The sequence below is a fragment of the Amphiura filiformis genome, chromosome 2 (genome assembly GCF_039555335.1).
Source record: "Amphiura filiformis chromosome 2, Afil_fr2py, whole genome shotgun sequence".
Classification (NCBI taxonomy): domain Eukaryota; kingdom Metazoa; phylum Echinodermata; class Ophiuroidea; order Amphilepidida; family Amphiuridae; genus Amphiura; species Amphiura filiformis.
This window is the reverse complement of record NC_092629.1, coordinates 92,592,739-92,611,821: the sequence shown is the minus strand read 5'-3', so window position 1 is coordinate 92,611,821 and position 19,083 is coordinate 92,592,739. Positions and strand designations below refer to the sequence as shown.

Genomic DNA, 19,083 nt, shown 5'->3' with positions numbered 1-19,083 from the left:
GACATCGGCATGACGTTAAATGACAACATCTTAGGCCTACCCGCAAAGGCTAAATGGGATTTACCGAAAAGTTGATAAATTCATTATCTCCTGCTTGTTCTAATGCAAAGCCACATCGGCATTACAAATTCCCAAACCACTGTATGACGGTTTTGGGACACGCTGAACTATGACCCATCAGGGAAATTGCTTTATTATTCATTCATTGATTATTGTAATAATGTTATCATTAAAATATTTTAAATATAAATTTGTAAAATAACCATGTTTTCATCATTTTTATAGAACCATGAAAACAAAAGTTCATTAGTATCATACAAGAAAAGCCTTGAAAACAATTAAATGCACATGGTCATTTGATGATAAAATTACATTTTAATTTCATTTTAATCCGATATTTATAGACATCTTTGATACAATTATGTAGTATATATAGTGTACAGAATGAGTATGCACTCTGTATGTAGCATACCACAGATCAAATGAATTTACAATGCATTCTTAAACACTTGAGAACGTTCCTGCAATCTTATTGGTTCTTACCCATGTGATATGACACGATATCACACGGGTCAGCGCGTGTGCATCAACGCGATATGCGTACTCGCTATTTGAACCAATCGAGGCACACTGCAACAACGGGACTGATCGATTTTAAGTCCTAGGTAATTCCTTGTAAAATGTAGAATTTAATTTTATTGAAATTTGTAATACTTATGATATTTTTGTTTGAATTTAAGTAAAACAACGAGGCAGAAAATAATGATGTCGCCCGTGTTATATGAGACGATAGATGCACTCCAGCGGCTAAAAAAATACCTTTATTCTCTAACTCACAAACACCCTCTCTTGTATGCCCCCCCCCCTGTGTGAGTTTCCAACCTTACAGTTTCAAGCACCCCCCATTCTAACCATGGAATTCTTCACATCACAAAATGCAAGGTCAGGCACATCAAACAGGGTTTTTTTTAATCGCCTAATCAATATTTGCGAAAATAAAAGTTGCACGAAAACTACCACTTGTTCTCCTCTCCCCCCGACACACACACCTGCATACAACAAACCATTTCACAAGGGGCCTCGTCATGCACTTGAATAAACAACCCACACAATAAATTTAATATATAGATCCTTGAATTTCAAACCTCGGATTTGTTGTTTTCAAAGAAACTGATCTGCTGCTGTACAGACAATCGAACTAATAATAATATCACAGACGTAACATCAATGGAATGCCCACTGACAATAATAAAAAGAACAAGTCATTGCACGACTAATAAACTGTAATATTGATCCAATAGGTCGAGTGGCTCCTCCGTTACCATGGCAACTTATCAGGAATAAACAGATTCAGGTTGACAAGGATATACAGAAAATGTTGGAAGTTGTATGCATTGAATGGTTCGCAAAACAGAAAAATATATAATTTATTGGTCTGTCTCCCGCAAGTCCAAATTGTGTGATGGACTGTTTTTCTTTCAGAAATTGACATAGTTGCATTTCATTTTTGAATATGTTTGAAAAAGAAATTAACTTGCTCTTGGTGATGTGCATGTCTCTCTCTCTCTCTCTCTTTATTTATCTTAGGGGCTGTGCAATAATTTGCTCGCCCTCTCCCTCCAGGGGAGGGGCTGTGTCCAAACAGTGTGCCAGAAATTACTTGAACGACTCTACGCATGCCAACAAATCCTTGCTCCTCCCCCTTAATTTGCAAATTTATGATCAAGCAGGAAATTTTGCATCATTTAATCTTTCCATACTGATTTTGCAAGTCTTTTTAGAGCATTAAAAAGGTGACCTTATAAATGTGTGCAAAAATTGCTCTTGCCCGTTCTTGGCTTGCCAAAAGTTCTCCCAACCCATTTTGCCCTCTCCCAGGTCTCATTTGCACAGCCCCTTAGGCCCATGAAAGTCAATTCCCAGTTTATCGTCCCTTTTTTTCCCCAGGTTGGTGATGTGACTTTTTCATTTTTCATTATTTCATCAGATTTCATTATTGACCTAAAGTGTGTGTTGATTTAAAGCCACACTCATACATGTTATTTATAAACATGTTTTTATATGGGTAGGGACTAGAAAAGTTAGAAAAGAGCCTGGTTTTGGTTCCAAGTTATAAATTTATATGTTTTACAAACAAAAATATATGTTTCCAATTGCTAAAACTGGTGAAAACACTGATACTTTGAAAATAATGAATTATTTTGGCATTTTTGAAAATTTGACGCAGGTGTTTTTGGTGTCCAAAAAGTGACGCGGACGGGGGACGATAAACTCGGAATCGACTTTCACGCGCCTTATGGACAATATATATATTGACTGGCGATTATATTCATTCATTTCATTTCTGACTTTCATTTTTTTCTTCCAATTTCTTGTGACTTTAAAAATTTGGGCATGGACGAATGTGTCACCCCTTATTGGGCTGTTCCAATAAAATCCACACTACCCCTGTGGAAGATTTTGGAAATATAGGGGGAGTATGAATTTCAAATGGAATTAGTGCATTATAACCAGCTTTAATTGAAAATCACCCTCCCTCTGTTGTAGATTCAGGTTGAATCTTTCTCAGAGGTTGTATGAAATACAAATGGAGCTGCCTATTGTGCTCATCCCACTTGAAATTCATACTCCCCCTGTGGCAGATATTTCCAAAATCTTCCATAGGGGTAGTGTGGATTTTAAATGGAACAGCATCTTCTGCCCTTAACAAGAACAAACTATAAACAGGTTTTAGCCCAACTTCGAAACAGGTTTACCTAGAGTCCCATGTTTTCCGTTTTACGGAAAATGGAAAAAAAGTCACGGAATCGGAGGTACAACACGAATGATGTGACAAACATGTTTTTTAAAGATAAGAGAAATAAATGTTAAAAACAATCATGAGTTGTGTGTGTCAATTTTTATGATAAAAATACTGTTCAACATGTTCAATAATACCGAAATAAAGGTATATATTACTAAGGCATGAACCCCCTATATCCCTCCAAACATCGAACTATTATCGTGTGAATTCCAAACAGAGCATATTGATCGCGATATTGAACAATTTATTGTGTCATTATTAAACATTTTAAGCTTTATTTATGAAACAAATTTTACAATGTCACGGATTACAACACGGAAAATGGATTTTAGAAAACGGTAAACTTCGGACTCTAAACTCACCCTATATTTCCAATACCTTAAGATCTTAATCCAATAAAACAGGTTTACACCTCACACATGTCTAATGTACACGATACATCTCATCCACACACTTGATCCAATTTCAAATACCCCCAGACAGTGTTGCCAAACCCATGATTTAGTAGCCCAATTGGACTTCTTTTCAAGATTTCCCAGTGAATTTTGACAAAATTGTGTCCCACAGAAGCCAATGGTTAAAACCAAATTGGGTGGGTGACTTTTTTGATATTGGATCCTGTAACTTTCAGTGATTACCTGTCCAATCTAGAAACCACCTAGTTCGGGAGAAAAATTGGGTGACTTTTGGATTATATGAACCGTGATTCAGGCTAAACATTTTTGGTAACCCTAGTACATTATCTGACTAAAAGCCATACATGTATAAAGCAGGCTTGCCCAGCTACATACAAATGGTCTGCCATGCCCAAGGAAACATCACTAAGTTTGGCAATGAATTGGGCTATTCCAGGTGAAATATATACACCCACTGACATGACCTTAATCACACCACAGAGGAGAGTTAGCCAATTAACAACATTTGATGTTCACACACACTCCATGTGTGAATTTACTGTGAAATCAATAATAAGGTCATGTCATCCATAGGGGTGTATGGATTTCAACTGGAACAGTCCATGTTACTTTTGCAAGTATCTAGACACATCAGCAATGTGTTGCTTTAAATGCAGGGAGCAGAATTTTGGACAACTATCCGGTTACTACCACACAGAATCAAGTAATTCTATTGACAGGCATGAGAATGATCAACCATGAGAAAACCTGAAAAGTTTGAAAAAGCCTGAAAAAGCATGTGAAATGCTCGTTTAAAAGGCCAAAAAGGGCTGAAATTAAAAGAAAGTGCGGAAATTTGGACCACAAAAAAGCAGGAAATCCTGCAAAAGCAGGAAAATTCTCATGCCCGTATTGAGGTAACTTTGTAACCCTGCTGAAATTCAGCTTTCTGCATTGCGTACCAGTGCAGATTGAGACATGTCTTTTAAAAAATCTTTAAAAAACCTGGACCAGTAGTTGGCATATATTCAAGGATCACACGGTCATCTCAAAAGCAGGTTCTACCGCAAAGTATGCGCTGTGTGTAAGTCTGTCAAAAGTATGCTTTTTTATTACCACCTACATGTTGCAAAAGCCTGATAGCGTGTTGCTAGAAACCACAAGAAACAGAAAGCGCATGCGTTTGTAGGGAGAACCTTGTTTTGATAGCAAGATGACTAATCTGTGCAAGGGTGAATTAGAAGCAAAAACACTATTTTCACACATACTGCTATCTACTGAAGACAGCAATGAACTCTCTAAATTACACAAAACACTGTTGACCTACTTGTAGTGTATTCTGAAAACAAAAATGATAGAAAAAAACACCGGTTTAATTCCTGCTATCTACTGTAGACAGCTTACAGGCCAGACTATATCAGACTGCAGACATAGCATTTTCAGTCTCCACAGCGACTTCCAATTTTCTGCCTTTGATTTTCCGCTCCAGTGAATGCTTTGTAACCTTTGTTCTACTAGCTCTACGTTTTCTGCAGCAGAAAATGTGGAGGCACATTGTAGCCACTGCAAAAGACACTGAAGGAAAATGAGCCGCAGTGTCTGCCGGAATGGAAAATCACCCTCGAGACGTCAGACTACATGTATATAGGCGGGCCTTCAGTGTCATTAGTAATATGTGATGTGATCAAGCAAAATCAGTCAGAAGTCAGAAATATTGATTTTAAGATATAGTCAAACAAAGGAAATATTTCCTTTTGTTTCCTTCTGTTTTGGAAATTCTTTAACTGGTCACATCTTTTGAACTGGTTGTCCAATTTCAATGGCGTTTTCTGCCAAATGTAGCTTTGCAAATGCCTGTTACAATCCAAAAGAGTATAAGACACTAAATATTGTATACATGTATGACTGACTTCAGACTGATTTTGCTTGATCACACCACATTGTTTATATGTGACATGATCAAGGGGAATGAGTCACATGTCGGCAATTTTCAATTAGAAGTTTTTTACATCATTATCTGGCAGTTTACAAATGCTACATTTTGATGCAAACCCCATCAAAATCGGACATCTGGTTACTGAGTTATGAGCAATTTATCAATGGCTGAAAACAATATAAAACAAAAGAATTTGAACACTGTTTTTGTCAATATCTCAAAAACAATATTAGCAACATCCGACTTATTGCCCTTCTTGATCATGTCACATGTTATCATATTACCTGACAGCAGGTTAATTACGAGGCATACAAGTCCAAGGTCAATTTGCAGATGATAACAAGCATCATTTATTAGGTTATTTAAACCTGGCTAATAATGATGCAAATAAGTGTACGTAGGCATGCACATACAGGGTCTTAGGCAGGATTTGAAGGTTTGGGTGTGTAAATTCAAAAGACTTGGTGTGTAAATTTACGATTTGTGTACAAAGTACAGGCCATGTGGGCAAAAACTGGTTGTGTATACAAATTTGGGTGTGTAGAACAATCTCTGCCTTTAGAAGCCTTTGGTTGTATAGAACTGTATTTTCATCATTTTGCAGGAGAGGAATATTTTTCACTGTTGACACAAACATTTTTGACTGTTGACACAAACATTTTTCACTGTTGACACAAACATTTTTGACATTCTTGAAAGTTTTTCCCCCCCATTCAGATTCGTATTCAAAAGATTTCTAATTCTAAACAATTAGGCCTAATTTACACTTCAAAACTGAAGGAATAAAGTGATGGAAAGTGAAATAATGAGCCCTTCTCCCTTATGGAGGAAAATATTCAAATAGACTTCATTGGTGACATGAAATTTGGACTTAAATCATGAAATCATGACTGGATGACTATAATAACAAAATGTCAGTTATTGGAATAGGGTATGAGGATTGGGGTATGGGTTAGGTTAGAACTAATATTACCCCCCCCTTTTTTTTTTTTTTTAACTTGCATTCTTGCCACCCATTTCCAGGGGCACATATTGATGCTCAACCTTCAAATTAAATGAGAAATAAGCATGATATTGATAAGAAAAAATCTTAAAAAGATCAAAATAATCTACATGTATTCCTGTTTGATCAAAACATTTCCTCCCAGTCCCACATTTTTAGCTTTGTTTGATAGACATAGCATTATGCAATTTGAAAAGATCACCGTCAATATGATGACTCACTCTGGGGTGTGAAGTAAAATCTACCGAGAAGTGTATTTGGTTCAAAAACAAGACCTCTTGTGTCTGCCAACTTGTTTAGTGATTGTTTTACACAGTGATTTATTCCCGAAAGTGCTGCTTGTCACTTTTATGCGTGAATAATCCAGAGTAAATGGACGATTACAGATGGACTTTCTCCCCACTCATCACTCATGGTCATGTTGATATGGATACTGTGTTGAATCAACACTTGTTATTTTGATTGATCAGTTGTTGGTTTTAGGACTTTTATTGACATCTTTGTGTTTTAGTTGGACTTGTGTGTATGTGTATCTTTCTTCATTAACACCACTAACAACATATAGATCTATGCTAACACCCAGCAAATGTATACAACGTATAGTCAAAAACAAATCAGTTACTCACAGACTGCCAACAACCTAAATACATTTTAATCTCAGCATAGTTCAATCATTGTGGTTCAATATGCATTGTGCTATGTGATTGGGATGCTTTTCAGCATCTCTTTACTTATTCTCTCTTGAATTGCATTTGAGATACGTTGCCTTGATTACGACTAGTTGAACTGGGTCACTCTACTAATACACATGCATGCATCAGGTTAGGTCTATACTGTCTCCTCTTATTTCAACAAAGACATTTACACATGTATTACTCGTCTTCACTCTATCTTGTTTCTTAGCCAGGGATGTAGCTATGGCAGGCGGTGGCGGGCGACAGAGCCCGACACTCAGATTTAGAGCCCACCACTGATAAACAATTTAAACTCTAACACCCAGCACTCAAGTGTCAAAAATTGCAAAATCACATAGAATTTGGCCAAATTTAGACAATTTTCAATAAAATTTTCAATTTCATGAAAAATTCCCTCAAATACCACCTGGCACTAAAAATTCTCTAGTTACAACCCTGCCACACCAATCTAGCTGCTCCTCTAATCTACAGTATACTAATTTTATCACCACAGAATGCAACATATCTGATTTTTAAAAAGTCAAATCGGCCTATAATTGTTGGTCGTTTTGGTACATAGCCAGCTGGAATTTCCCTATTTTGCGAGGGCATACTCACATCATTATGTCACAGCAACAGTATGTGGGGGATGCTTGTACTTATTTTTGTATCACTGATTAGAGGAGACTCAACCCATAGTTATACATTGGTACCAAATAAACAACTCAAAAAAAGTAACTAACCCCCCTTAAATAATGACCATTATTCAAAAACGGGCGATTGTATTACAAATCTGTAAAATGCGTTGGAAGCAGAATATATTTCTACACATTTTGACACCTCATTTGTAGCAATTAACTAAATTTTGACGCCACAGCATACATTTAAATTTTAACCCAAGATTTGAAAGTTGCAGTAAATTGTATTGATTTTGTATTCAGTGTAATGGAAGGATATCTGTGTAATGATATCTGAGTGTTTTTGTGTTGTAAAAATTTGTATGTAAGTGCAACTTTCAAATGAAATCTGGACCTCGCTACATTAAATTGACCGGTGTTTTATTGTTTTCTGGGTTATCGTATCAAATGAGGTGTCAAAATGCGCAGAAATAAATTCTGCTTCCAAGTTCCAACTTATTTTACAGATTTGTAATACAATAGCCCTTTTTTGAATATTAAAAGTTACTTTTTTCTGAGATGTTTATAATGTTATATGATGCAACACCCCCCCCCCCCTTTCGCAGTCCCGGATTACAAAAAGTGGCTCAGTGGGACGATGGTTAGAGTACTGTTGACATTTGCAAGGATATAAACCACCTTCACATTCACTACATGAATGAGCTGTAATTAATGATCTCATACCCAAAGGCAAAGCTCAATGACCCCAACTATTAAATGCACAGCTCAAATTGTACCCAACACATCCAAAGGGCATTCTTTCAGCTGTGTAGAAGAATATTGTCATGTTAGAGATCCTAGTGTGTGTAAAGGTCATTCCTTGAATGTAGAAGTATGTTAGGGTTAAAGAACTGTGTCTGGATAGATGAGCATGATTCAACACATTAGCAAGGTAGTTACCTAAAGATCTGAACTTATCACATAGCAAGTTTATTATTGATTGATGAATGTAAACTGTCTGGTTGTGAGACACGTAGTCCTGAGGGGTCATTTTATCGCGCTGTGAAATACATACGTTATGTCATCATTAGTCCAAATATCTATGTCTCACATCTCTCTCTCTCTCTCTGCATAACACCAAAATCAATAGGCTATTCCTGTTGAAATTCATACACCCCCTATGGAAGATATACCTTAATGTTCCAAACAGGGAGTGTATATTCCAAATAGAGTCACCCATTCAGGTAACCCCATTTGAAATTCACACTCCTTGTGTAGAAGATTTAAAGTCATGACTTCCATAGGGGGTGTATGGATTTTAACTGGAATAGCCCAAGGCATGTGCAGAGACAATTCCTGATTTCAGCCTACCTACCTAGCTACATGTATGAGTAACCAACATTACACACACCACATACATAAATTCACTTCATTTGACCTATTTTGCACTAGCACTTTTACATTGTACTTTACACATTAAAACACAAGAAAGACTTCAAAAATTCCACAGAGTGTAACACGAGATTGCGAACATTTGATTATCATGAATAAAAACCGACTGTTGATGCTAGAATGGATGTATGATCTATCGTAGGGTACGACATTATTGCGATTTTATTTTCATGTCACAATGGTAATATTTTGCAATGCTGTCAACAGATGTACTACATGATGTATCTAGCGATTTTCGTATGAATTCATGAAATAAATGCCCCATAATGCAAGACCACAAAAATGCCCCGTAATGCAATGCACTGCTCTGGAACTATCGATGCATGATATGGAAAATTCTGGCCATGTCCATGTGCAAGAGTTATCAGTTCCTGCAACCTAGTGCAAACCATGCCAGTGCCTAATTTATAAGTTGCTGAATAAAATGAAAAAGTCAAAATTTGGCAGTGATACATTTGTACAGTATATTTAAATACCATTGCACAAATGTGACATGATCAAGGGGAATGAGCCACATGTCGGCAATTTTCAATTTGAAGTTTTTTACATCATTTTCTGGCAGTTTACAAATGCTACATTTTGATGCAAACCCCATCATAATCGAACATCTGGTTACCAAGTTATGAGCAATTTATCAATGGCTGAAAACAATATAAAACAAAAGAATTTGAACACTGTTTTTGCCAATATCTCGGAAACAATATTAGCGACATCCGACTCATTCCCCTTGATGTCACAAATATGCAGGCAATGAGGCAACAAATTCCTTCTTAGCTGTTGAAAAGTTCAAAATAGTCAATGGCTCAAACCAATGCCATCATTACTTTGTGAAAAATTTAAACATTTTTCCTTTCGAACCGAGGAATATTCCGAGATCCAAAGGCAAAATGTTTAAATTTTTCACAATGCCCGACATATTACCGATGCAAAGTTATGAACCTCATTCATGTTCATAACCGTCACTTTCCAAAATATCACACAATTTGCCTCAAAAATAAACAATTTTGCCTTTTCAAAAATCGATCAGGCTAAAACAGAACGACCAATAACAGAAGTGCGTATCACAATCTGTGCAAATATGGTAACGCGCAATCCATAGGCCTATATGGCAGCCAGCGTGTGCGCAGTTTGTTGACGCACAACACGGCGCGCGCGGAGGTTACTAATATTTACGTTGACGGCGCGGAGGTCCAATATTGTTTATTAGTGAGTAGTGACCGTGTTCAGCGTTTGCATTTTTCCAAATAAATATAAATGATTGGATCACATATTTCGCGTATATTAATGAGGTTATGAATTATTGTTATGCTAATTTTTATTGCTGAAAATTGGCTTCCTGGCAGCCACAAGGATAAAAAGAAATGGGCTATTCCATTCTATTTACCTGAATGAGTGACTCAGACTGCGTACGAAATCTACATCCCCTGTGTGGGAGAATAATGTCATGTCTTCTAAATGTTCTATAGGAGGAGTATGGATTTCAGCTGGAATAGCCCAATGTTACACTTTTTAGGTGCTTCCTGTGTCCCCGGCCCCACCAGTATAATTACAATGATATCGCTACCCCTATTGATATACATTGACGCCACTCATACTCTACTACTTGAAGTCAAAATCACTGCTAATGACATACATACATGTACATAGTCAAGTCTATGTGAGTCAGCAAGTTGCTCTACACTCAGCTCCAAATGGGCTATATTCTAGTTGAAATCCTTACACCCCCATGGAAGACATGACCTCCCACACAGGATGGTGTAGATTTAAAAATGGAGTCCAAATGGAGTCACCCATTCTGGTAACTTCCCCTGTGTGGAAGATTTAAGGTCATGTCTTCCATGGGGAGTATGAATTTCAACTGGAAGAGCCAACTGTTAGCCGCATGTATCATCTTATGTACTACACACTGATGCAACAGGGATTGACTGATGTAAGATATACCATATGTCATAAAATGCACACCATCACTTAAGTCTTGATTTGAACAAATGTAAATATCGCTCACTGACATCATACAAATGTGAATGACAATGGAAAATTTGGTAAAGATGACACAATGACATGATGAGAAGATATAATAACACATCTTTGATCACTAAAGGTGGATGCTTGAAGCAAGATATATTTCGAGACCAAATCATCAGAGTGGGGATGAACTCTGCGTGTAAGAAAATTAACTCACAATAAAAGAATGAAAAAAAATAGTTCTAAGCGTACAATGTTGCTGTCAATCTAACCCAGTATGACTATGATCCATGATTGGTTAGAATGTTAAGTTTTGTAATTGAGGTAAAATGGTGAAATATGGTGCAAAAGTGGAACATTCATGGAAAAGCATTTTTCCGGACAAAATGGCCAAATATGATATTAATCTGGTCAGAAACCACAAACAGCCTGTGACATTATTAGGGGATGAATGTATGAACCACCCCCCCCCCATATAGGGGGTGTACCCCCTTCCCACGTAGAGGAGGAAATAATTGCTGCGGAGCATTAATGCTTTTTTCACTGTACTATGAAAGTTAAAACATGCAAATATAGTCTTCAAAGTCCAATAAAGGTCTATGAGAAAATTTAAAAAATGTAATTTTGTAAAATAAGGAAAGTCACCCAAAATCGATTAGCACACATATTGATGAGGGTATTTTATCCTTTGATCAACTTACTGAACAACAATGTAAAATCAGACACATGTGCTATGCATTAATCTGAAGTCTTGCTGCTGAGCCTAGCAGAGCCTGGCCAGGTCATTTCAGATTTCCAATCCATTACTTAATGACCTTTTGAGTTACATCATTCATCTTAAATGCCACATCATTACAAATGATGTTACAAAAAAATTGCAATCAATCAATTGAATATGAAGTCAAAATTGCTAACCAAACTGGGCAAATTGATTATCAAGATCTAAAGCCTACCATTTCAAAATTTATGAAAATCATGGGGTGCCATTCGACCTTATGCTCTCTGCAGCCAGCTACCCACATGCCGTCATTACAGCCAAACCCTTAAATGGGCACAGCAAAACCTATCAAAGAGTGCAAACAGCATACAAGAAGAAAGCCATAGCCAGGGGAGGTAGGGGTGCAACACCCACCCCCTCCAAATGCCAATGATCTAAAAAAGGTTCCCCCTTTTTCTGTAAATCAGCCTTTTTTTAAGGAATACACTTTTTGTAAAGTCACAAAAGGTCCACTTTTTGGACAAACGTTGAAATCAGACCCTATTTTGAAGAACACATTCAATAAAGGTCCACTTTTTAGTTCCATTCACCCCAAAAAATAAATCCTAGCTACAGGCCTGTAACCGCATTAACACCGAAAATCCAGGGAAAACCAGAAAAAGAGATCAGCCTTAATTATTTATTCTTCTTGATTTTCTTGGTCACACACCCAAACTCTAAAAAGCAGTTGAAATGAAAGCCCCCCCCCCCCCCCATCCTGTCACACACATACATGTACACCCCTAGCAGTGAATAAGAATACATGTATGTTTGTGTCTCATCCTGATTCACAGTGTACTGTATCATCAAGTAGATGTAATGTGAGGGTGATGTTTTATTAATGCTTACCTTGCTAAGAAAAATAAAGCTACTCACAATTTTCCTACTACTGTACAGTGGGCCATATTCTAGGTGTTCATTGCAAGCTTTCCTAACACTACAGATTTTAGTGGTCATCTTGGATCACGCACATAATATATATTTTTCATAGTTTTCACATTTTTTTCCCATTTTTTCCTCAAAATTGGACCAGTAACATTTAAATTTATTTTAAAAGGGATTATAACTGACTTGATAAATTTCAACAGGGTGGATTTCACTATTTTATTTTTACTGACAGGCTTATTTTTTCCATACTGTAATTTTAAAGAGATGTTTATATATCCATGATTTGACATGTTTTTCAATGGGTAAAAATGGCTTCTTCTTCTAAGTGCTTTTTTTTTCAAGCCAAAAATAGGGGATTGTCAAGTTTATTTACCACTGTATAACATAACAATACCAGTGGGCTATATCGAAGCCAAAATTACTTTTTTTCGAAAACTCGGTGTAATTGAGAAAAATAAAAAATGAAGAAAAAATAATGAGAATGTGAGGTAAAAATAATGAAAATGAAGTCTGTCTTCAAAGATATCAACCTTTAAACAACTAGACATAGAGTATACATGCGCTTTATTTAATTTTGATTTGTGAAATGTTATTTATAATCACGGAATTGAAATTACATCACAGAATTTAGAATTTAAAACCATGCAGCGAGACGCACGGAAAATCATGGAATTTGGTGTTTTAAATCATGGAAAATGGTTATTTCCCTCCCCGAAGAAATGCCTTGGTGTAAATCGCTGTTTTGGTAAAAAAAGGGGCATTTTGGGACACAATTCTATTTTGACCCAAAATTCATCTTCTGACAGACAAAAGGGAAACATGGTTTGACAAAAACTTTCATCCTTTTCACATAACAATTCCAGTTTACTTATTTGCTGGGAGAAAGTACTTTTTAAATCATTGTTTTTTGCCTAAAATGGGATCAAAATGGCCGAAAAATGGCAAAATATGACCAAAATTAGCACAAAAATCACATTTTCACCAAAAATTTGAATTTTCATACAAAATTTCACAGATGTGTTGAAAATGATAATATACATATAATATTCAATAAAAATTAGATTTTAATGAAAACAAAAAATTGACAGGGGGCACAAAAATTATAAAGTCCCCCCATGCACTCCTATGGTAAGGCCAAAAAAAAAAGTTGTTTGCTTGCCCTCGTCCGACCGACTGTCTTGGCAGTCCCGACCGTGAGACCTTTTTTTTTTTGAAAAAGTTTTTTTTTTTTGCAATTTTTTTGCAATTTTCCCAAAAATGGCATGTATTTTTTCGTCTAAAAAACTGATGATTTAAAAGAAACGTTGTAAAATACTATTTCCTGCATGTTTACGTGTCCGGCTGTACCTGACTGTCGGGTTCCACAATTTCGTATACCACCTCAGCGTCTAAGCTCTAATACAATTTGCTATCCACCTGCACATTTCGGACAGCGCATCTAGGGATGAGTTTATTTACAGGCAAAATATAACCGTGCATATTGTGCAAGTATTGATACAATATAGCAGATTTTTAAATATGGTAAAAGTAGATCAAATTTGAAAACAGAGTTGTACCAGATATTCATTTCTTGTTTATAAATATTTAAATTCATGATATTTGTTCGTATTGACAAGGAAGTAACATTGCACTATTTTTTTCAACATGTTTGTCGAGGCTACTTTTATTAAGAGCACAAATCGCTCGGTATAAATATGATTTCACTTAAACATGGCGGACACAACGCGAGTAGCACTAGCTGTACGGGTGAAGCAAGGACCGAAAATGCTGATTAATCTGAAAGGTAGTTTTGAATTAAGCAGAAAACACTAGGAGAATTGTACACTTCATTAAACGTAGGCATACATATGTAGAAGAGCTATAATTTTTTAAGGTGCAAGTGGCGAGCACAGATGCTGAACCATGGCGTGATGTTACAGCTACGGAAATTCAGCGTTTGGTACCTGTAAAAAAGACCATCTAATCAGGGAAAGAAAAAAAAGAAGAACAAAAAAAACTTTTCCCGACCGACCAACCCAATTTTTAAATCCATTCGAGGGCAAGCAAACAATTTTTTTTTGGCCTAAGTCTTATCAGAGAATATGGCCTAATGTTCCGACACTAATTTCATCATAACTTCACTTAGCAAATAGCAATACAGACTCAGTAGAAGATTGTTTTTGGTGTCAAATTGTTTCTGAGAAGTTCCCTCTTCCAATAGAATTAATTTGAAATTTTTATGCCTGTTCCTACCACTGGTTTTATGTTCATGTACTGTAATCATGATGTTATAGTCTTTTTAATTTATTTTCATAATGCAACTAAAAACCTTACTCAAGAAGTACTTTAGCTTCAAATTTGCTCACCATTAGTTTCACATCATGGCATCAAAAATTACCAGTGACTGTGTCAGTGTTACAACTGCACAGGCATGGAAAAAATGTTTATTTCCCGGCAATAGAGATCAATTTCACTTCAAATTATTAGCAGGATTTTCCACCATTTCTTATGTATTTCTTTATCCAGAAAAGCAAAATTTCCCTTCAAATCACAAAATTTCCTGGTAAGGAGTTTGCCAAATTGCCATTTTCCAGGCCTGATTACGCACTTATCAATTCATGTCCCGACCTCTGGGTACCTGGGGATGGCCGGGACTTGCATCCAAGTTGGCCGGGGATTTGAGCATTTATTTTGCCCGGGTGGGTCGGGAATATACCAGGGTTTTTCGGGGAATTCAATGTAGCCAAAGAGGCCAGGATTTGTGGCGGGAATGTGGCCGGGATTGAGTCGGATTTTGCTTGGGAGCTCACCGTGACTTGCTGTAGAATTTCATAGCACTGAAATAAATGTGCTGGGACAACTAGCGGTAGCTTTTACCAGCAACTAGCGTTTGATTGACCGCCGGGGTTTGATAATAAATCGCCGCAAAGGTCCAACTGACAACGCTGTTGCAGTGACAACATGCTACAATTATTTATGCTATCTAGGGTAGACCTACCTGATTTTGGACAGTTTTATAGGAATGTTCGAATATACCGTATTCGTCTGAGTATATAGCCCCACGTTAGAGTACCGGTATAATAGTCCCATACCCCATTTTTCAAAAAATTCCAGAAATTGTAATTTTGCTAGGGAGCTCACCGTGACTTGCTGTAGAATTTCATAGCACTGAAAATGAAATAAATGTGCTGGGACAACTAGCGGTAGCTTTCACCAGCAACTAGCGTTTGATTGACCGCCGGGGTTTGATAATAAATCGCCGCAAAAGTTCAACTGACAACGCTGTTGCAGTGACAACATGCTACAATTATTTATGCTATCTAGGGTAGACCTACCTGATTTTGGACAGTTTTATAGGAATGTTTGAATATACCGTATTCGTCCGAGTATAGCCCACGTTCGAGTATAATAGTACCATCCCCCATTTTTCAAAAAATTCCAGAAATTGTAAACAAAAAAAAATTGACCTAAAAAAAAAAAATTGCATGTTTTGTGTTTTTAATATGTGTACATCCATATCACAACGATGCACTTGTCGGCTGCTACGTACATGTGTCTCATTTCACATAATAGCTAGGAATAAACACCAGACTCATCTCCAAAGTTTAGGTCACTTTAAATCATCCCAAAGTCACAAGGTTTATGAATACAGAGAACATTCCCTAACTATGTGACTTTGGGTTGATTTGAAGTGACTTCCACTTCGGAGATGAGTCTGGTATTTACCCCTAGCTATTATGTGAAATGAGACACATGTAGCAGCCGACAAGTGCATCGGTTTGATATGGATGTACACATATATGAAAATTGATAATTTGTATTCATGTCATACTCTATTAAAGGAGTATTTTGTGATCCTAGCATCCTCTTTTTATGACATTTTTCAGTACATATCCACGAAAAAACCATATTCCCAAAATTTCAGTTGATTCCGATTTTGCGTTTGCGAGTTATGCATGATTTTATGTGTATTACACTGCTCCATAGACAATACATTGTAATTTCGTTCTGGTGCACCAGAACGAAATTCAAATTTCGTGATATCTTTGCTGAACGAATTAATCTGCAAGAAATATTGCACATAAACATTATGTAGCCAGAGTATTCCAGTGATATAAAAATCTCAACTTTTTTTGAGAAAAGTGGGGGGATGAGGCTGTGGATCACGAAATGCCCCTTTAAGGGCTGGGGTATGAACGTTTGGACAGTAGGCCTATTTATTTTGGGACATTAGAGCACATCAGACATATCGAATTGCATTCTGAATACGAAGAATGTCATTCTGATATCAAATAATTTTGATTTTTGAAAATCGCAATTTAATACACATTTTATGGCAAATCATTAAAAATTGATATTTTTGATATTTAACAGTACTTGAAGTAAACTTTATAAATCTGATGATTTATACTTAAAAGTGTATGTAGGTGGGATGAAAAGCCGACGATAAATTGAAAATTTTGACCTTTCGTATTATTGAAGAAATGGATTTTTTCCCCCAAAACACCAAAAAAAATAGGTCTTTTTGGGAAAAAAATCCATATCTTCAATATGAAAGGTCAAAATTTTCAATTGACCGTTGGCTTTTCCTCCCAGCTACATACACTTTAAGAATATATCATTAGATATATAATTTACTTCGAGGACTGTTATATATCAAAATTTGAAAAATATCAAATTTTTATAATTTGTCATAAAATTTGTATTATATTGTGATTTTTAAAAATGAAAATTATTTGATATCAGAAAGACATGCTTCAGTATCCAGAATGCAATTCGATAGGTCTGAGGTGCTCTCATGTCCCACAAAAATACTGTCGAAAACGCAATAAACGCTCATTTTGAAATCCTGGGCAGGGTGTATCACTGATGCATATAATCCATCTGTTTTATGACCCAGCTTTCCTGAGGCACGCGCTTAGCGAGGGGAATCCTGCCTTCTTTCTGTGTGAAAATGTGGTAGGGTATTTCAATATGAGCCCTAATATGATTTCAAAAATCAAAATGCATTCAAATTCAATGATATCTCAATTCAAGCTAGAGTAGCCTATGACATGAATACAAATTATCAATTTTCATATTAAAAAAACAAACAAATCATCATGCAAATTTTTTTAGGTCAACCATGAATGATCCTAGCATTTAGGTCTACATGTAGGTCCATGGACACTCCAAAACCAAAACCAAAAAAAAATAACTTTAGAAATTCGAGTATAATCCCACCCCCCCCCCCATTATGAAAAATTTTCACCTAAAACGGGTGGGACTATACTCGGACCAATACGGCATACATGTATGTATTACAACGATTCATAGCACGTGCATTGAAACTCCCGTCTACACTCTACACACTAGTTACCAAGCCTTGAAATAAGGGTGCAAAAGTGCAAATTTGCGCTAAAAAGCTGCTCATTGCGCCATGGGTAATTCGCTGTCAAAATGCGCCAGTGGTGGTATACAATTGTATACAATAATTTAAATTTGCTGTGTACTTTCCTTCGGGAGTTTATTTTACTTGTTTTCATAATAAATATTTCAAAGAAAATTGGTCTCTTGTTCTTACTTATTCAATAAACACCGCGATAGAACCTGCTTCTTGTGCTTCGGCACCCTGACAGTGGTACCGGATGGTCTTGCAAGTCGTCAAGATCAAGCAACCAGCGAAATGGCTAGCTCTCGCAGTCCCACTTGTCGATGTAATTCCTTTGAACAAGCGTTATGATTGGGCGATATGCTGGCTGCCGGCTGGTATATAAATTGAACCAATTAAAAATGAAATAAGATTTGGCATTGCTTCACCAAGCAAATGACGTCATATATCGGTTCACAGTTTATCGCGTTTTCGCGTCCAGGACGCTTTTTGAACTCACTGGACCCGGAAAAAGTCTGTAACCTGAATGGGTCCAGCAGGCTGTGCTTGGACCCGGAAGAAATCCCATCCCAAGAAATAGAAAATATCATCATAGATCGTCATTGTGCGATAACCCCTGGGGCTCAATCAGCTCACAGCACATTTTTTAACAACTTTCCATTCATATAAAATTAGGCCTACATACAATAAAGAGGTTGATTTGCGATTTCCCTTCATGGTGACATGATATTGTCGGTAATGTCTCATGTTTCATCAAATAGCATAGCCATAATAAGGCATTTTTATAAGCATGAAGACCTGAGCGCAAGAAGACTGTAAGTCCACTTGGCCCCTCAACATGTATACACTAAAGTTACGTACATGTATAGTATTTTAGGGTTTTATAATGTTTAATACATGTTCCAGGGTGAAAACATCATGAAAGGTTGTGAAAGATTTGTTTTGGCCCCTGAACATGTATAAAACATTACCAAACTATACAAAACTATACGCAACTAAGTTAGTGTATAGGCCTACATGTTGATGGGCCAAGTGGACTTACGGTCTTCTTGCGCTCAGATCTTCATATTATTTAAAAAACCATAATGTTGGCATCAATGTCAACAGGATGATCAATTGCAAATAAGCCCTTTCGCAATTTCGGAAAATTGCAACTGCGCATGCTCAGACATCGTCAGTATTCGTCACACAGTTCTTCAACGAGAGATAAACACGAGGAGGCTGCAGTGCGTTTGCAATGGTG

General features: G+C 36.7%; 1 protein-coding gene across 1 annotated transcript in view; it reads right to left on the bottom strand.

Moving 5' to 3' along the window:
- The window catches only part of LOC140146841 (protein unc-119 homolog B-like), a 54,381-nt gene that overhangs the window by 34,273 nt on the left and 1,025 nt on the right, over positions 1–19,083 (bottom strand). The gene's annotated exons all lie outside the window — the stretch shown is intronic.